This window comes from Hyperolius riggenbachi, chromosome 8 (genome assembly GCF_040937935.1).
Source record: "Hyperolius riggenbachi isolate aHypRig1 chromosome 8, aHypRig1.pri, whole genome shotgun sequence".
NCBI classification, from domain to species: Eukaryota; Metazoa; Chordata; class Amphibia; order Anura; family Hyperoliidae; genus Hyperolius; species Hyperolius riggenbachi.
The window spans coordinates 144,441,705-144,462,979 of NC_090653.1; the positions used below are offsets into that span (position 1 = coordinate 144,441,705).

The 21,275-nt window shown below is 40.6% G+C and overlaps 1 protein-coding gene across 9 annotated transcripts in view; it reads right to left on the reverse strand.

The window, feature by feature from the left end:
- Positions 1-21,275, reverse strand: part of GRIA3 (glutamate ionotropic receptor AMPA type subunit 3) — a 604,867-nt gene that overhangs the window by 344,878 nt on the left and 238,714 nt on the right. For 2 of the 9 annotated variants that reach the window (XM_068251192.1, XM_068251190.1), the window contains exon 1: positions 18,739-18,916. The exons of the other annotated variants lie outside the window; for them this stretch is intronic. The gene's annotated coding sequence lies outside the window, so the exon portion shown is untranslated. Of the gene's footprint in view, positions 1-18,738; positions 18,917-21,275 lie in introns of those variants that run through there. 9 annotated transcript variants of the gene reach the window in all.

Genomic DNA, 21,275 nt, shown 5'->3' on the forward strand with positions numbered 1-21,275 from the left:
TGGTGGGCAGAAAAGGGGGATCACTTGTGTGCTGAGTTGTACGGCCCTGCAGCTAGCCCTTAAAGGGAAGGTTCGGGGAGGGCTGTAAAAAAATAAAAATCAAAATCCACTTACCTGGGGCTTCCTCCAGCCCGTGGCAGGCAGGAGGTGCCCTCGCCGCCGCTCCGCAGGCTCCCGGTGGCCTCCGGTGGCCGACCCGACCTGGCCAGGCCGGCTGCCAGGTCGGGCTCTTCTGCGCTCCAAATGCCGGCACTTCTGCATCCCACGCGGACGCGCTGACGTCATCGGACGTCCGCCGGGCTGTACTGCGCAGGCGCAGAACTACTGCGCAGGCGCAGAACTACTGCGCCTGCGCAGTAGAGCCCGGAGGACGTCCGATGACGTCAGCGCGTCCGTGTGGGATGCAGAAGTGCCGGCATTTGGAGCGCAGAAGAGCCCGACCTGGCAGCCGGCCTGGCCAGGTCGGGTCGGCCACCGGAGGCCACCGGGAGCCTGCGGAGCGGCGGCGAGGGCACCTCCTGCCTGCCACGGGCTGGAGGAAGCCCCAGGTAAGTGGATTTTGATTTTTATTTTTTTACAGCCCTCCCCGAACCTTCCCTTTAATGCTGCTGTGGCCTAATTAGCAAAAAATGGCCTGGTCTTTAGGGGGGTTTAAGCCCGTGTTCCTTAAGTGGTTAAATTCGCTATTTGGTCAAGAAGCAGAAAATTTTACAAAAAGCAAAAATGAAAATGGCATCTTCAATGCGAAAATTAATTTGGTGAAAATGTACAAACAACACTGGTGTGAAGATCATGATGGCCACACTTGTTTTATGACCCTTGTGAGATGGACCCCAAGGCCGTGAGGGTCACCAGAGGTAGGCTCGGCAAGGGCTGTAAACATTGGGGGGACCCCATCGAAGTTTTTCTGGGGGGCCCCATGAATTGACGTTACACCACTGCCTGGAGCTAGGATTTAAATAAAATGTAATTTTAGGTAAAGGGAATCATAGTAAACAGGATACCATTTCTAAACAGTGATTACATGTACTTAAAGCCCTAGTTAAGACACAGTTTTATATTTACATTGAAACAAAATGAAATATTAAACCGTGGATTTAAAAACATACTACAAAAGTGTTATGTTTTTGTCTTAAGCAGTCTAAAATTACACTAAACAGGATCTGTCTGTCGCACTCCTTTGCGATCTGGCAAAACAGTCAAAAAATGTTCATTGTGCATTGCAGTGCGAGCCAAGCCTTACAGTAAAAAGGGAGCACAGGCAGGTTCTGAGCATGACGGGCACTTTACATATTATCTCATCATGCTGTATGCCACTTCAGGTGCACTCTAAGACCAATAGGAAGGTTTGGGGATAAAAGGCTTGAGGCCAAAGCAGATATTTAAAAATAACCTTCCAAATCAAATTATTTCTTCAGCAGCCAATATCTCTGGAACTATCAATCATTTGTAATACAGGGAAACTCTGATTATGCATTTTCATCATATGCTCAGTTTGGATTGTGAAAGAATCTCAAGGTTCTTAAAATCGAAGCGGTAGACATGAGCATTGTTAATCAGCTCAGTAATATAAACAGGCTTGCATTTCAGGGTTAATGGCCCTTCAGTTGTTGTTAAATTTATTTTAGTGCAGCACACAGGAGTAACAGGTTGGCAGGTCAGTGGCTCCTATTATAACACTAATGAATGATACAGAAGAGAAGCACTCCGATCTGAAGGGCTCTGTGGTAACCTGTAATTGTTGTGTGCTTTGGAACTGCCACATTGTTGCTTTTAATTTGCTTTTGTAATCAGACATATGTTTATCTCTTGAGCTCTGTTGCCATGGCTCTCTACACTACGATTCTCCAGCAGTAGCAGCATTTAAAAGATATTTCATGAAAAATGGATCTATCTGCAGAGCTTAGTGCTTAATGCTGGTGCGGTATACCACTTTCCAAGAGATACAGGTACATCAGGATGGATAGATTTATCAGAGAGCAACCCTTGCTTTACTGAGAAAAAAATGCACCTTAACCACCCTGGCGTTCTGATTAAATCGCCAGGGTGGCTGCGGGAGGGTTTTTTTTAAATAAAAAAAAACTATTTCATGCAGCCAACTGAAAGTTGGCTGCATGAAAGCCCACTAGAGGGCGCTCCGGAGGCGATCTTCCGATCGCCTCCGGCGCCCAGAATAAACAAGGAAGGCCGCAATGAGCGGCCTTCCTTGTTTTGCTTATATCGTCGCCATAGCGACGAGCGGAGTGACGTCATCGACGTCAGCCGACGTCCTGACGTCAGCCGCCTCCGATCCAGCCCTTAGCGCTGGCCGGAACTTTTTGTTCCGGCTACGCTGGGCTCAGGCGGCTGGGGGGACCCTCTTTCGCCGCTGCTCGCGGCGGATCGCCGCAGAGCGGCGGCGATCAGGCAGCACACGCGGCTGGCAAAGTGCCGGCTGCGTGTGCTGCTTTTTATTTGATGAAATAGCGGCGACCTCCGGCGGTGTTGGACGAGCTGAGCTCGTCCAGACCGCTCAGGTGGTTAATGTTGCTTTTTTTAAAGCCTAATTTAAACTTCTGGATTTTTCAATAGCTAGTTAAGATGAATAGAGGACTTTGCAATTACTTGCACAATTTAAATATTTGATGCAGATGTTCCAGGGACTTTCCCTTTCAGAAAAATCAGTCACGTGACCCAGAGATCTGAGCATATATCATAGAGCTGCTAGCAGAGTGGGAGTGTCTTCCTCTGCACAGAGATGTCACCTGACCACACCCACACCCTCAATCTGCTCCCTTCTGTCTAGCACATGAAGGGGGTGGAGTCAGCAATTTGCTCACAAGGTAATACTTAATGCCTACTCCCCATCCACCTTACATGGGAGATGATGGGATAGTGGGAGGAGCTTGGATAGAACACAGACAGGCTATTCAGTCTACTCAGGCGGCATCTTGCAAAAATGGTTGTGTAACACACACTTTGTGCATTTCAGATTGTGAAAAAAATCCAAACAATTTGTATAAAAAAGGACAGATGCAGGAAGACAACAAATAACTTTAGTTTTCTTATTTTGCCTGTCAGCCCATCTTCAGATCATTACCCCATAACAGTTAGCACTACTCTTCCACACTCAGGACAGGAACAAAAGTTAATTGCATATGGACCATGGGCCATTATACAATTCACTTTTGCCCATATGCAATTAACGTTTTCTCCTGAGTTTCTCCTAGGAGAAAAATTTTCATCTTCTATTTAAAATAACTTTTCAGCACTTTGCAACTGAAAAAAGTACCAAAAAGGAGGCGGAAAAGTACTATCAAAATGATTTTGAGTATTTTCTTGCTTGCTGGTGGTTTGAAGTCTGAAAATATCAACTAGAACACTCAGGAGAAAAAGTTAATTGCATATGGACCAAAAAAAATTATCTTAAGTTTTCTCCTAGGAGATCATTTTTCATCTTCTCTTTGAAATCACTGTTTAGCACTTTGCAACTGAAAAGATGCCAAAAGTAGGTGAAAAAGAACAATCAAGGTTACTTGTATTTTCTTGCTTCTGGTGGCTTAAAGTTGTCTAACACCCAGCATTTCAACTTTGCTTTAAAAGATTGATTACAGCTTAGAAACTATTATGCCAGTTTTTTTTTAGCAGAAATTCACTGAATGGGTTAAATATGACATAGTGTTGCATTTAGCTAGAAATCCGCTTCAGTGCTGAAGTTTAGATACAAATGTATCTATTTACATTGTAAATAAACAAACAAACACCTCTCTGAGAGCGCACAGAGGGCTTCTCAGACAGGCTTTTCAGATGTCTATTTGCATTCCAAACAATGATACATTTGTATCTAAACCTCAGCATGGATGCGGATTTCTAGCTAAATGCAAAACTAAAATGTCATGTTTAACCCATTCAGTGAATTTCTGCTTTAAAAAAAATCTGGCATAATAGTTTCTAAGCTGTAAGCAATCTTTTAAAGCAACGTTGCATCCAGTCAACCACTTCCAACATAAACAAAGTGCTTGTTCGGCCAGAGCTATTGGCCAACCACGTCAAGGCTTAGGGACGTGATCATACTCAGCTTAAAGGGAATCTTAACTGAGAGAGATATGGATGTTTCCTTTTAAACAATACCAGTTGCTTGTCAGTCCTGCTGATCTTTTTGGCTGCAGTAGTGGCTGAATCATACACCTAAAACAAGCTTGCAGCTAATCCAGGTCTGACTACAGTCAGAGCACCTGATCTGCATGCTTGTTGAGGGGCTGTGGCTATTAGAGACACAGGATCAAAGGAAAAATCAATATCTTTCTCAGTTTAGGTTACCTTAAATGAGCCGGTGTCAATGCATGGTGAATAAAAGTGAGCACAGTAACATTTGTAAGGGCTGCCATTATCATCACTGTAATGATTTGATGAATATAGCATAGAAGTATATAATTGTGTTAGTGAAGTCATCTTTCATCTTTTGTCTTTGTTTGGAATCACAAGCTGATTTAGCTTGATTTTTGAACAGTTTTAATCTATGTAGTTGTCTACTCTAAGGGTGGCCATGTGGGATGGGCACTGCAAAATATGGCCAGTAACTAAGAGTTTAAAAACATTTTTGTGAAAGTGAAATGGCATTTTTTTTTCTGAAAAACTGATTTTGCTGAAGACTGTTGCCCATGTCTAGTTTTAAAAAGAGCAGTGCGAGAGAATAGTCGCTGCTGTCATGCTGAGCGCAACAACCACTGCATAAGCATCAAGAAGACACTCCTCAGCCTCTGTTCTGATCTATATTTCACCTTATGCAAAGTACTTGATGAATGTCTGCTTTAAAGAGACACTGAAGCGAAAAAAAATTATGATATGATTTGTATGTGTAGTACAGCTAAGAAATAAAACATTAAGATCAGATACACCAGCCTAATTGTTTCCAGTACAGGAAGAGTTAAGAAACTCCAGTTGTTATCTCTATGCAAAAAAGCCATTAAGTTCTACGACTTTCAAAGTCCTGGAGAGGGCTGTTTTCTGACTTTTATTATCTCAACTGTTACTGAACAATTTTCTTTTTCTCTGCCAGAGGAGAGGTCATTAGTTCACAGACTGCTCTGAAAGAATCATTTTGAATGCTGAGTGTTGTGTAATCTACACATATTATAGAATGATGCAATGTTAGAAAAAACACTATATACCTGAAAATAAAAATATGAGAATATTTTCTTTGTTGCTAATGTTCTAGTAATTATTCATAGTACACAACAAATTCATTATATCATTTTTTTTCCGCTTCAGTGTCTCTTTAACCACTTCGCCATATCTGGACGCATATATCCGTCCAGATAGGCAGTGGTGCTGCAGCCGTGTGGTGCGCGCGATCGGGCCCCCGCTGCCTCCCGCTGCCCCCCCGATCAGTGAATGGGAATATAATTCCCATTCACCGATCCAAGTCCCCGGCAGAAATACCGACGCTTTCTCATCAGAGAGCGTGGTATTTCTGCCCCCAGGAAACAACTTCTCTTCATTTTAGTTCCTAGATGCGACATCGTTCGCATCTAGGAACTTTTTGAATGTGGCCATCTTGTGGCCAAATAGTCAACTGCACCCACATACCTGTATTGAATAAAAAATACATTATTTTACATCTAAAATTGGCTATTTACCTCCCAAACTAAAATTACCCAAATACATTTTTGTATTAAAAAAAATAATAAAAAAAATTACAATTAAAAAAAAAAAAACTACATAAATAGTTACCTAAGGGTCTGAACTTTTTAAATATACATGTCAAGAGAGTATCTTATTACATTTTTTAAAATTATAAGCTTGTAAATAGTGATCGACGCAAATTGAAAAAATGCACCTTTATTTCTAAATAAAATATCGGCGCCATAAATTGTGATAGGGACGTAATTTCAATGGTGTAATAAGCGGGACAAATGGGCACATAAAATGCATGGGTTTTAATTACTGTAGCATGTATTAATTTTAAACTATAATGGCCAAAAACTGAGAAATAATGTTTTTTTTCCATTTCTATCTTAATCTTCCTGTTAAAATGTATTTACAGTAAAGTGGCTCTTAGCAAAATGTACTACCTAAAGAAAGCCTAATTAGTGGCGGAAAAAACGAGATATAGATCAATTAATTTTGATAAGTAGCGATAAAGTTATTAGCGAATGAATGGGAGGTGAACATTGCTTGGATGCATAAGATTTTCGAAGCTGTAGGCTGAAGTGGTTAAAAAAAAAAAAAAAAAACACATTATCAAATTTTTTTGATGCAGAGCTGAATTTGAAGATTTTGACAGCATATTCCTAGCCATTACTAGTGATGATCAAAATGTTAACAACAACAACCAATTTTCATGTAATTATGATTGATCACCATAAATGGTTGTGTATTTACAATAAATTATGAACTTGCGGGTAAAGAAGAGAATACACGTTAACACAAAATTACGATTCAACATTATGAATTATGAGTTTGTCATAAATTACAAAAATGTCCATATATTACGCTTACGCAAAATTTCAGCTCATCACTAGCCACTACTTACACCCTTACATAAACTGAACATGAGCTACAAAGATGATTACAAAGATCGTAAACTATGTTTTTTAAGTGTAGGTACATTAACAACCCTAGTGCTTTCTTCTGAGTCTATGTCTTCTCTGCATCACTAGAATGTACATGAATCTGTGCCCTCCTGGCTATGCAGGAGATAATGGGGGATTGTGTCCATGTTCTGTGCCACCATGACATCATAGGTGAGAGATATTGATCTCCAGTCCTCAAGGGTCGAGGTCCTCATTTCTGACACATCTCAAATTGATTGATGGGCCTGTATCAGGGAAGGTGTGGTTCATCAATAATTCCATTTCTCACTCCATCCAAAATACTGGCATGGGTATGGCTCTCAAGGACTGGAGTTCAACACCTGTGTAGACCCTTCTGCAGAGCCAAAAATGCAGAATTTTAGACTGTGACAATTGTATTCAATGAAAACAAGGTGGTGGAATGTAATCTGGACTTGCTTGAGTTGTATCCTCAGTTCCGCTTTAACAATTCACATTTCACTGGAATGTAGGGCCAGAGCTACCATAGGAAAAAATGGGTAATTGCCCCAGGGCCCCAGAGCCTGTAGGGGCCCCCAAGTTGTCACTCCCCTATCTTAACTGTTGCTCCCCAGGGACTCTGCAGAGTCTGTTAAGCTGGGAGGTGATTGGGGGAGGGTCAGCAGCCAGCTCAGGGGCCCAGGAGGGAAATTTGGCTGCAACAAAGGGCATCTAATTACGCTTTTTGGTCGGGGGGTGTCTGTTGGGGGGCCCCCAGGCTAATTTTGCCCTAGGGCCCAATTGTTACTTGAACCGGCCCTGCTGGAATGTGCTTTTACACTCATTTGACCATAAATTCCTTCAAGGTCCAAGTGTTACCTTGGTTTAAAGTGAGGAATGTGACATTTCCTATTTGCAATATGACATCCGAATGCAAGCCATTCATCAGTTACCAGCAGATTGTTAACCCATTAAATGGTTAGAAAAAAATACAATACATCTAAGGAAGTGCTGGAGTATGCGTTTTTAATGACACCAATCAGTCATAGTGACTGACTATCTTTCTTGAAGGCATGTCCATCCATCTGAGTAAACAGATGAATTGGGGAAAATGAGAATCTGCAGCTAAAATAGCTGCATGACAAAATTCTTAATTTAAGTGTATGAAATAATAATACATATTAAAACTTAATGTTGGTAAAAATAAACTCTCAGAAAAAAAATGGATTTATGTTGCCTCTGATGTGGATGTGCTTAACATGGTATTCTGATGAGACAATTACAGTGGCAGCTGTTTGAGTGGAGGACTCTGCAGCCCTGCAGTGCTGTTCTATCTGTAGTCCTTTAAGCAGGTAAGTCAATATCTGCAATAGTCTGTAATTATAATTATATTCTTATCTGATTAAATACTATCTGCTGCTTTCAGTATTTTAGGATTTGATAATTTCAAGATTGTTTCTGTAAGTGCAAATATGCAAGCAAAGTAAGCATACAAAAAAAAGAAATATAATAGTTTCACTCATACATCTTTTAAAATAACCTAACCAATGAAAATATAAAATATGATAAAACATATTTAAATATAATCTTTAGTGAAAGCAGTCCATAATTCCAATACATGCTTCTAAACTTTTATGCAACTAAATTCTAACATTTCATGTTAACATTTAAAGTGGATGTCAGCTGTAAATTCTAAAGTGCTATGACTGCCCCCCCCCCCTCCTTTTTTTTTTACCTAATGCAACAACGTCTGATTTCTTCATTAAAAACCTCCCTAGCGGTATGGACAGATATATCCTTCCATAAAAACATGCTGCGAACAGTATTGACATGCATACACGTCAATACTCTCCTGCACTGTATACTAGACCCTTGCTTGACACATTTTGGCAAGTTACAGGAAAAAAAAAAGTTTTAAAAATACATTTTATCACTTTTTGCACAGAAATCCTGGGAAAATTGAACGCCAGGGAGGTTTTTAAGCAGCAGGTAAGCACTGTGGCAGCTCTGATTGGCCTCATACTGCAGCTGGCACTGCACTACTACTAGGTTTGCTCCTTGGAACAGGTGGCATCAGAGTCCCCCTTAGGCCACACTATGAGGCTCCTCCTACTCAAAGATGACACAATCTCTTAGAAGTCTTCTCCAGTTTTTAGATTTTTTTCCTGCTACTCTGTTATAACTTCTGCTGCCTGTGTTGACAGTGTAGGTTTCATTTTTATACCAAAGGTTTGCTTTAGGTGGAACTGTGGTTTATATATAATTTTTTAAAGAGCCAGCTGTTTGTTTCCCTGTGCTTGTATCCCTGTTTTGGATAATGAGTCTATTTTAAGGGCTATTTATTTTATGCATCATATCCTTAAATGTTTTGAAGTCATTCCCTGTGTAATTGGTCCTGATTAACTACTGATGTGTGTTGTTTACAAAGTCAACTATTAATTTGATGTAGCTAATTATGCAGTATAATTAACACCTGCATATATATATATATATATATATATATATATATATATACACAGTGGGTTGCAAAAGTATTCAGCCCCTTAAAGTTTTCCACATTTTGTGATATTACTGCCACAAACATGAATCAATTTTATTGGAATTCCACATGAAAGACCAACACAAAGTGGTGTACACATGAGAAGTGGAGCGAAAATCATACATGATTCCAAACATTTTTTACAAATAAATAACTGCAAAGTGGTGTGTGCATAGTTATTCGGCCCCCTTTGATCTGAGTGCAGCCAGTTGCCTATAGACATTGCCTGATGAGTGCTAATGACTAAATAGAGTGCACCTGTGTGCAATCTAATGTCAGTACAAATACAGCTGCTCTGTGAGGGCCTCAGAGGTTGTCTAAGAGAATATAATATTGGGAGTAACAACACAGTGAAGTCCAAAGAACACACAAGACAGGTCCAAGACAGGTCAGGGATCAAGTTATTGAGAAATTTAAAGCAGGCTTAGGCTACAAAAAGATTTCCAAAGCCTTGAACATCCCAAGGAGCACTGTTCAAGCGATCATTCAGAAATGGAAGGAGTATGGCACAACTGTAAACCTACCAAGACAAGGCCGTCCACCTAAACTCACAGGTCGAACAAGGAGAGCGCTGATAAGAAATGCAGTCAAGAGGCCCATGGTGACTCTGGACGAGCTGCAGAGATCTACAGCTCAGGTGGGAGACTCTGTCCATAGGACAACTATTAGACATGCACTGTACAAAGTTGACCTTTATGGAAGAGTGGCAAGAAGAAAGGCATTGTTAACAGAAAGCATAAGAAGTACCATTTGCAGTTTGCCACAAGCCATGTGGGGGACACAGAAACCATGTGGAAGAAGGTGCTCTGGTCAGATGAGACCAAAATGGAACTTTTTGGCCAAAATGCAAAACGCTATGTGTGGCAGAAAACTAACACTGCACATCACTCTCAACACACCATCCCCACAGTCAAATATGGTGGTGGCAGCATCATGCTCGGGGGGTGCATCTCTTCAGCAGGGACAGGGAAGCTGGTCAGAGTTGATGGGAATATGGATGGAGCCAAATACAGGGCAAACTTGGAAGAAAACCTCTTGGAGACTGCAAAAGACTTCTCCATAAGCGGATTGGTCAACTCTCCCTGTCTCTATGTTTGTCAGAGTGGTATGGAAGAATAGATTGCACTGTGTCCATAAAACACGCCTCTTTCACCCTTCTGGCCCACCCTTGTATCCTATTTCCCTCCTTTTCTGCCTCTCAGATCTCGCACATGTGCACCTGCGCCGTTTCACTACAGTCCTCAGCAGCGAGATCTGAGAGTCGGTAACAGGATAGGGCGTATCACCCGGCATCAATGACACCCAGCGTATAGGACGACTCCTGACTTTACAGAAGATTTTCTTATATGCCAGAATATACTGTATATATCATATATGTTAATTACCTGAATCTGCATAGTCTATACAATATCATATGTAGATCTCACAGTCCATGCTCCCTGGGAAGACTGCTTAGTGGCTTTCAAGATTTGTTACATTTGTTTAAACTAAACAGGGGCTTGTCCACTTATCATCCTGATTGCTGTTAGAATTTGCTTTGTTTAGTTGTGGATTTAGCAGGGTTTTAGCATTGCTTTTAATTGTTAAAGTATCTGTAAATTATTGGAACACTTTTCTTTTTTTAGCAATACTGTACTATATAATCATACAATACCCATTCCTTATATTCACACACAGCTTCAAGCAACAGGTGCCAGCTGAACGTATGTAGTCTTACGGCTTGTAGAATCCTATGCACAGATCGTGAATATAAATTGTGAATGGCTCATCAAGGGTTAAAATACTTTTATTAATTCCATATTCAAAAATGTGTCTACCTGCACACGTGCCTGGACTATTGCAGCAGTGAGGGCTTCTTCACACAGTGAGGGAGTGAGGGCTTCTTCACACAGAGACCAAGCCGCTCATGTACTCACAGCCCCCCCCCCCTCCCCACACACAAACACCTGAGGTGAGGTAACAACTGTTCCGTGTGGTGGACAGTCATGCTGCACGCAGGTCCTTGTTTGCCACTCGCCCCATGTCAGTCCTTAGGCTGAGTTGTGTCAAGGTATATCTTGCAATTTATATTTTACTAAGCCGATTTTTGATACTCAACTAATAAAAGCATTTTTAACCCTTAATGAGTTGTTCACAATTTATGTTCCCAATGTTTGCATACAAAGGTCTGAATTGAGCTCCCCGGCTCACAACAGGTTCAGGGTCGTTAATTTAAAATCGAGATGGTGCAGCATCGTTTACCCGTGTTGCACATCCTATAAACAGAACCTGCAAATTACAAGGCTGTATGCACATGATGCTAGAGTTTTACAAATCCTGACCTGGCAGCAATGTGCCAGCTTCAAAGGATTTTCTCTCTTAGGCACTTTTATTTGAAATAATTGGTCCTTCTCCTGTGGGGTAGATACCTATTGTAAACACATTCATCTCATCCACCTTATTAGTTATAGAGCATGGAGCTAACACTTACCCTTCTTCAGAATTGTGAATAGATACAGTGCCAAAAGCTGCACCAATCACAAGATCCACTGTCTGTACCCCAGAGGAGGAACAGCTCTGTGTTATATTAGAACAATTGTGATATACGATAAATAAGGTAAAAACAAATAATAGAAAGGATTGTTGTATACATTGAAGGGGTGTTAGGGTGTGGTGGGGGCGTGCATGAAAAAGGGGCATGAGGAAATTTGTGCACCCAATTTTGGCTAGTAGAATATTAGTATTCTTTAAATTTACTGATGTTCTACAATTTAAAAAGTAAATTACCATAGTAAAATACTGATAAATAAAACTGATATTTTACTACAACTTAACCGAACACTTTTCTCACAAAAAAACCCTCCCAACCTTAACCACCCCCCCATGCCTAACCTGAAAGGGAAGATCCGTGCATGTTATAAAAAACAAACAGCACTTACCTGGGGCTTCTTCCAGCTCCTGGCAGTCGATCGGTGCCCTCGCTGCATGTGGGGTACGTCACGTCTCCAATGCGCCGGCGCAGTAGAGACCCAATGACGTCCCGGCACCACGTGACCCCCCGCCGTGGAGCGCACAGAAGCCGACCTGGAAGCTGACCTGGCGAGGTCAGCTTCTTCACCGCTGGACGCTGGGAGGGAGAGGAGCTGCGGCGAGGGCACCGATCGACTGCCAGGAGCTGGAAGAAGGTAAGTGCCGTTTGTTTTTTTTAACATGCGCGAACCTTCCCTTTAACTGTCCCACTAACACATAACCTTTAAAAACAGGCCCCATGCCTAACCTTAACTGCCACCCCTCATGCTCCATGCCTAACCCATAAAAGCACCCCCTCCTGGATAACCTTAATCACCTCCCCACACATAACCTTAACTGATCCCACCACCAATCTGCAACAACTATGGTTATGTTAGGATGCTGCCATAGGTTCTATTATTGCAGCTATATTGTGAAACTTGGGTGCCTGCGCCGCTTGATATATAGATAAATATTTATCATGGGCACCCGAATTTCACATCACAGCCACAATTTATAATGGCGCCTATTGTGGCACCCAAGTTTCTGCCGATAGCAGGCACCCACATTTCCTGCTTCAGAGGTGAGGAGGAGGGGCTGTTGGAAGGATTTGTATATATTATAGAAAACAAACTTTAAAAATTAAAATGAGTATGGCTGCAACAGCAATTCCAATTAAAAAGGATAATTGTAAGAATGTTATACTGTGGCTTTGATAGTCACTGATTCACAAGCATGCATCCAGTGCATAGACACAGGATTCAGACATCCTGATCTATGTGTGTTCTGGGTCAGTAATTCAGAAATGATTACAAGCAGAGAATCAGCACAGCACACAGGCAGATGGCACTGTTACTTCTGTTTGTCTATTAGAGCTGATTCATGTGGTTGTTTTAAGTTGTATTACGTATCTTGTATGTTTAGTTTAGTGCTGAATTGATATAAACAAGGATTTAAACTGCTTGGTGGAGGCAGAGGTTTCAGCTTGCTTTTGTATATTTGAAAGCATTGGTTTTCATTTTACATAGCAGTTTGGCTCCTTTTATTTGATTTCAGATATAAATGATACAATTCCTTCAATTTAGAATTAATTTCAATCATGCAAAAAAGCTCCCTTGCAGTGTGAGTAATAATGGCTTTAAAAGCTACTGTTTAGATTTCAAGCAACCCACAGCTGTAAGAACCTGACAGTGACAGAAAAAGAATGAAAAGCAGAAATCAATCAAGAAGGAACATAAATTGAGCTTAAGATTGTGGTGAATCACCGGAACAAAATATAGCACATCCATTAATTAAGAGCTACAAGCAGGCATACCACTGACTTATCCAGCTCCTTAGCAATATGGGCTCGCCATATGTAAATACAGCTAATTCCTGTTCAGAAACAGAAGGGCAACGGAAAAAAAGTTTGCTCTGGAAAGATACTTGTTTTTCTGCTAACTACTAATTGAGCTGTAAAAGGGTATGTATAATAAAAGATGCAATTTTAAATAGAAAAAATATATATTATAAGGATAATGATGGCTATATCCTTTTTGACAGCTGACCTACCAATGAACTTCTTATAGTCATCAAGAATGTCAGCAGAGCACTTAAGCAAGACTGCAGCTTGTAGTGAAATGTATGATTTCTCTGTAAAAAAAATAGTTGTTTTCGCAAACATGTTGCACAAAGTAGCAAAAACCATTAGCAGCTTCTTCCTGATGTATCTTGTTGAAGGACAACGATCACAAAAACTTGTAAAACTTAAAATGCATAAATTTAAAGGTACATTTCTCTCAGAAAAATGCTCTATACATAAAATCATTTACAGTAGGTAGTAAAAATCTGACAGCTCTGTCAGGTTTTAAACTAATTTATCTTCACAAGGGGGATTCTCAGTTATTTTTATATTTACAAAACACTAACTGGAATGCGGTTGCTCAGGCTAACTGCCAAAATAGTGTGCAATCAAGTAGGAAAGTCTTTGTATAGATTCTTTCCAGAGAGTGCTCTTGTAAAAAATAAAGGAAATGCAGAGAATCCCCCATGAGGACAAGTCCAAAACCTATCAGTTCTGTCATGTTTTTACAATCTATTGAAAGCGACAGCAACATAGGAAACAAGTAATTTATAGTGCATTTTTATATAGAGAATTGTACATTTGATATGTATGTATTTTAAATTTAGCAATTTTTTGCAATAGTGGTCCTTTAACCCCTTTAGCAGTAATCCCGAGTCAGGCTGGGGACGGAAATCCGCAGCTCAGAGTGGTAATCCCGAGCCTGAGTGAGTTATATGCAGGAGCTGCTGTGCAGATCTCTCTCTCTGGTATATTTTTTTCTTCTTGAATTTAGGGTCTAAAAGCTTGTGAAAAAAATGTCATGGTTTTTAGAACCTAAATCTGGAAATAATCATAACGCCAGGGAGGTTAACCTCTATGCTCAGAGCATACATAGCAATCACCACCATGTTGTCCCTGCGTGTCTGGGGAAAAGAAAGTCTCTGATTGGCTAATAATATTCAAAACAAAAATGCACTTTTAGCTAATAAGAGCAAGCCAAATGTGTTAATCAGTCAGTGTTTTTTTTAATAATACATTGGCCAATCAGATGCTTGCTTAATCACTACTTTGCTTTTTTTCTTACACAAAAGCAGCATTCATAGGTGCTGGTGAGATGATGGGATGGTTGTGAAACAGAGTAAGATCTCTGTCAATGTAGTGTCTTGGATTATTATATATTTTGGAAGCCAAAGCCTATGTTTTATATTAACTTCTTACAGGTTTTAAATTAACTTCTTACAGGTATCACCTGCGCTGAAAGGGAAACAAAACCAAACTATAAGTTGTAAGACTATATGTAAGACTATACAATATTCTAATTTCCAAATAATGGAAGGCACCTAAGGTACACTGAGAGAGAGAGAGAGAGAGAGAGAGAGAGAGAGAGAGAGAGAGAGAGAGAGAGAGAGAGAGAGAAGGTTCACTCCCACTAATGCATTTGTCTTTCAGCAGAATACAAATATGGTAAAACCTTAGAGTAAGCCCTGTTCTTAGTGGTCAGCTGTATTGCAGAGTAATTCTGCATGTCAACTCACCGCCCATACAATTCTATGGGGCTGTTCACAGTACGGCGTTGTAACTGATCGTGTTTTCTAACTTGCTGCATGCAGGCTTTGTATTAAAGTCTATGTCCAGTCTCCATTGCTGTTTACACTCATTATACTCACGAGACAGAAGGAAAACATAGAGAAATACCCCCTGTATGTATTTAGAGACTTTAACCTGTTTAATTCCCCCTCATTTGTGTCTAATCACAGATCTAAGCAGATCTCCGTCTGCTATTATTGGGTTAGTGTTAAGGTAGTGGGAAGAAAGGTTAGTGTTAGGGCAGAGGAGAGGAGAGGTTAGTGTTAGGGCAGAGGGCAGGAGAGGTTAGTGTTGGGCAGAAGAAATGTGGGCAGGGTTAGTGTTAGGCATTAGGGAGGTTAGTGTTAGGGCAGAGGAGAGCTTAGTGTTGGGCAGAGGAGACGAGGGAAGTTAGTGTTAGGAATAGAGAGGGAGGTTACTGTTAGGTATGAACAGGGAAGAGGTTAGTGTTAGAATAGGGAGGTACATTTGTGGAGATATTACCAATATTCTAATTATCATTAACAACAAACAAACACAGAACACTTATATCGCGCTTTTCTCCTGGCGGACTCAAAGCGCCAGAGCTGCAGCCACTAGGACGCGCTCTATAGGCAGTAGCAGTGTTAGGGAGTCTTGCCCAAAGTCTCCTACTGTATAGGTGCTGGCTTACTGAACAGACAGAGCTGAGATTCGAACCCTGGTCTCCTGTGTCAGAGGCAGAGCCCTTAACCATTACTCCATTCAGCCACTACTACTCCATTCAGTCACTACTACTCCATTCAGCCACTACATTGACATCATTAATATCCTGCACCAAACTCCCTTGCTTCTATGCCAAATGTACTCCTTGAAAGACCTCTTTAATGATAAGTCTTTTATTTATTTTTTCCACTTTAAGAGTTTCAAGTCCATTTTAGAATTAAATGTGTGCCATTTTTGCAGTTTCAAGTTCCCAACACATAACCAGCATATAAACTGCCTCCAAAGAGCTAAAGTTTAGGGAACACTTGGATACATTGGCCTAAACATCATCCTATGCTTTAGCAGTTTTTATAAAGCTTGATTTCTCACAGTTCAACATACATGATGAGCTACATGGGAAGACTGAGGACTTCAACTAGCATAAAGAAAGATAAGGCCCTTTTATAGATTTTAGACAAATCTGGTCAAAAGTCATAAGTTGTAATAGGTGTGTCAGCTACATCGATAAAGCTCGAATCACAAAAAGAAGACATATAAGTTTTGATTGGCCTTTAGCTTCAATAAAAAAAAAAACCAACATGACGAAATACCTTTATTGCCGTGCCTCCAGCCAGCATTTGGTTACAAAAGTTACAAGAGAGCAGGCAGATGTTACACTGCATATTAGTAATATAATGTGCAGCGATGTGCATCCTACAACTCAAACGGGTCTCTGCCTCAGATTTATGAATGCACAGCTAAACATTTGGGAAAATCACTTCCATGTGATGATCTTCAGCTGGTTGAACTGAAATAGACTGCAACTTTCCTCTGCAAATTAACCTGCCAGTCAACAAATCAAAGATGAAAAGATGAGTTTGGTACTGAAGCGTGACCATCCAGTTAAAGATTTTCATGAATGTAAAATTCACCCTCATAATCAAACCTATTTTCAGTGAGAAAAATAATATATTCCATCTTAAGCAGAGATAAAGTCCACTTATCTTTCTCTATATTCCAGTAAAATGAATGGAAAAGTGTATTTTGCATAGTGAGGGTGCTGTAACTATCACGGAATGTTTACCAGTTTGCCTATGGAGTGACACCCTGCTTATGTGATGATGTTTATCTTCTTATAGTTCCATAGTACCTGCTCTGCTTAAGTGAGCGAAGGATGCACTCATCATCTGCTGAGAAATGTAAACTCTTGATCAGTATGCAATCAGGCAACTCAAGATTATTTTTTACTCCTCTCTAAATTAAGAGGCTCCTGTTTATATTTGTACAGTAAAAGCAAGGAAATGGCAAAGCAGCTCATCAATTTATAACGAAGTGTGATGGCTGAGGGATAAACAATTAATTACAAATGAAATAAAAATGCTTTCTATGTTTAGAACGGATGTTTAGAGGGGTCTGAAATCTACATACAGAAATTGGAATTCTGCTGCTCGGAACAATACCTTGAGACACGAGCATCTGATGAATGTACCAGGTTACCATATCCTCTACATCTCTCCATCCTTCAGAGAAAACAATCAGCTGATTCAGGTTTTTAAGGCCTTTTCCCATGGATGGCTGAACTGCGCGCTTTGCTGGCAGTCCAGTCTCCAGTCAGCATTCCAGCTGTTCTTTAAAGAGAATCTGTAACAAAATTTTCAGCCTTATTTCTTCTATCCTAAGAGTTCCTATACCTGTACTAATGTGGTATGGATTACTGCAGCCTTTTCTAGTTGCACGGTCTCTAGAAATCTAATCTTCTTTTCTTTGCCAAGCCTTGTTGACCCAGGGAGGAATGGGCTGCCTCTGTTGTAATGAATACAAGTTATGCACGCCCCCTGCAGGCTCTGTGTGCTTTGTTTACTCCTCACTCTCTTCACTCAGTTTCAGTTTGTGATGCAGTTTGTGAGGCTGAGGGGGGAGGGGGCTGCCTGTCACATGTTGAGAAACTGTGAGAATTCCAGACTGGAGTGCAGATAATTCACTATGTAATAAAAACTTGTAGTATACTGTAATATACACACACACACAGACACACACGCATACTGTATACATAAACACACATATTAGTGTGTGTACATATATATATATATATATATATATATATATATATATATATATATATATATATATATATATATATATACAAACATCACTTCCTGGTTGGCGGCCATGTTTTTTGTATGTAAACACTGCCTAAAACTGGTGATTAAAAGCCAGGATCGCGGCGGGGAGTAGCGGAAGCGGTGAAGGGGGATCCAGGAAATCACAGTGACTCGATTGGTATTTTTTTATTGTACAGTACAGATTCTCTTTAAGGCTTCTTGCACACCAAGACGTTGTGTTAGGTGCCACGTTAAGGTCGCATAACGTGCACCTAACACAACGTATGGTGCTGCAAGAGCCGACGGTACAGTGAGCCGCGTTAGGCGGCTCGATTCCTATAATGTCTCCCAGAGTGGCGCTGATTGGCCAGCGGGACCACGTGATGCGGAGCGAGACACTCCGCATCACGTGGTCCCGCCGGCCAATCAGCTGCCGCCAGTGCAGTGAATATTAAGTAGCCATGTGCGCGGCTACTGTAGCTGGCTCTCCCCGCCTCCTCTCCGCCCCCCACTGCGCATGTGCAAACAGTCTAACGCGGCTATAGCCGCTCCAACGCCGTAGCATGCTGCACTTTGCACCGAACGTGCAGCATTACATGTAACGCAACGTGGGCTGTGTGAACAGCCCACTTGTGTTACATTGCTGTGCGTTGGGGGAGCGTTACAGGCGCACTAACGTGCGCCTGTAACGTCTTGGTGTGTAAGCAGCCTTAAGGACCGCTATCGAGGAAAAATTTAAGATACATGTAAACATATACAAATAGGAAGTATGTTTCTTCCTGAGTAAAATGAGCCTTAAATTACCTTTCTCCTATGTTGCTGTCACTCACAGTAGGTAGTAGAAATTTGACAGAACTGACATGCTTCTTGACTAGCCCATCTCCTCATTGGGGATTCTCAGCAAAGCTTTTATTCTTTATAAAGACATTCCCTGAAAAGGATTTATACAATGATGCTGGCCAGCTTCCCTGCTCATTGCACACTATTCTGGCAGTTGGAATGAGCAACTGCCATTCACTGCTTCTATCATGAAGCTGACTACATACAGCAGTGATTTTGTGTTTTCCAGGCAATGCGGTGGGTGTGCATCCTTCTCACACATTTGCTTCAGGCAGCAAAAAGTCTACAATCTGCCCTGTCCCTGCCATAGCAAAGCACACATTACCTAGGTTACGCGGGTTCCACTAATCTAGCTGGTGTGAGTAATGATAAATTTGCTGTGTGCTTCCTTTGCACTGATTGTATAAATATGGCCCTGTGTTAGCCAATGGAAAAAAAAATATTATATATATATATATATATATATATATATATATATATATATATATATATATATATATATTACCCATTTACCTATCAAGATTGATTGCTGTGGATCTATTAAAGGGTAAGCATACATTTAATAAAAAGCAAGTGAAAGTAGGCTTCTGTTATTAATCCACTGGGGTTCTAACCACCAGGGCCCGCAGGTGCCAGCCAGTAGTAAATATGAAGTAAGTCCAATCCTTATTGCCTTTCTAGAGCTGTTGATAGATGGGCTGCTCATTCACAGTATCAGAGATAATGAAGAGCCTGCTTTCCTTTTCCTAGCAATAGATGAGTAACAGTTATAATAAAGATATTTGCAAAAACGATAGTATTTTCAATGGTGTTTTGCACAAAGCAATGCATTTATCAAGATGCAGGGTGCTTTTGACATCTTCCTCTTGTAGACCAGAACAACATTTTAAATGACCTGGACTTAGAAATAATCACAGAAGCTGCCTGCGAAACTAAAAATGTTTTGCAAAAATGCTGGTTAGGCAAAATCTCGCAATTTCATTCATCTCTGGTCTCAGCAAGCAATCTCTAAAAGATGCGGGAAGTGAGAACAAACCTATGCTATCACAGCTGGCAAAAGTGTCACATGTCAAGGCATGGAAATCCCATAAGACTATGAAAAACCATGCCTAATCTCATTTACTTATTTACTACTGACCCACAGACTAATTAAAACTTGCTAAGTGTACTTATAAGCACAATTACTCTTGTATGCACTTGCAGTGAACTGTACATCCCATATCATCCCATATCCTTGCAAACTATTCATTGAAGAGCTACTTGCTCTTTCATTTTCTTCTAATGCAAATAGAAAAGAAGCCACTTTTTAAGTGAGCAGTCAAAACCTGACTAACAACAAAGACATGTAACTTGACATTTTTGTTTAATTTCTCCAAAATTAGTTTGTTACTAAATAAGTGGCTTTATCAGTTCAAAGGAAGGCATACAAGTAACTTTTATAGTTATACTACCCACACATATATATTTATGGCTGCGTCTCATACCTCTGATGAGGCCCTATGTATTTGGGTGCAACAGCTGTTAGGACACAGCGGGCCATGCGCGTAGACTAGTGTGATGCCATCTACGCTTCTGCCTATTGCTAATATGCCACCACAAAGCTCCAGACACTCAAGTATCTCATAGCCTGCACTGCTTAGCTCCGCTCCATGCCTTTATGCCATGCTTTGCTATGCTAATATGCTACTGCTATGATGCTATGTGCTCAGGTATGCAAATGCTGTTGAAGCCTACTGGCAGTATATTCCAGGAATGCTGTGAGCACAGTTTGTGGAATAATGTCTTGTTGAAGGACTGAAAGCAAAAGTGGTGTTATTTATCAGCCTGCCTGTTTTTTTCTCCTGTTTTGACATATATATTTCTGGGTATTCTTTCTCCTGGTGAACTGTTTTCTAGGTTAAAAAAAAAGAATCTCTCCAATATAATTTTTCTTTGTATATACCATGATGACCTGCATAAATGAAAACCTTCATGGAAATCTACAGTATATCACGGCATATTTTCAATTATATGGTTTTGTACCCCTATAACTTCAGTTCCCAAAGCATTTATTACTCACATTCACTCTCTAACCAGCTCCTGTCTTCTCCAGCTCAAAAACATATATCGCACATGACCTCACCAAAGACACTACTAAAATATTAGCGCGTGCTTTTAAAATATCTAGTCTGGACTATTGCAATATGCAACCTTGTGGACTACCAACTAACAAACTGGCATTCCTCCAATCTGTACTGAACTTAGCTGCTTGACTCATTCATCTTTCTTCTGGTTTCTTATCTGCTGCTCCTCTCTGTCAATCTCTCTTTTGGCTGCCAATTAACCAGAGGATCCACTTCAAACTCCACCCTACAAAACTCTCTATCTCCTCTCTCCCTATGCATCTCTGTTAGGAATCATGTACTGTTATTTCCTACGTGCTGGTGGCAGTATTAACTTTGACTGCCATGGACTTCCACTTTCCACCAGCAAGTGACTATATCTTGATTCTGGAAACCTGG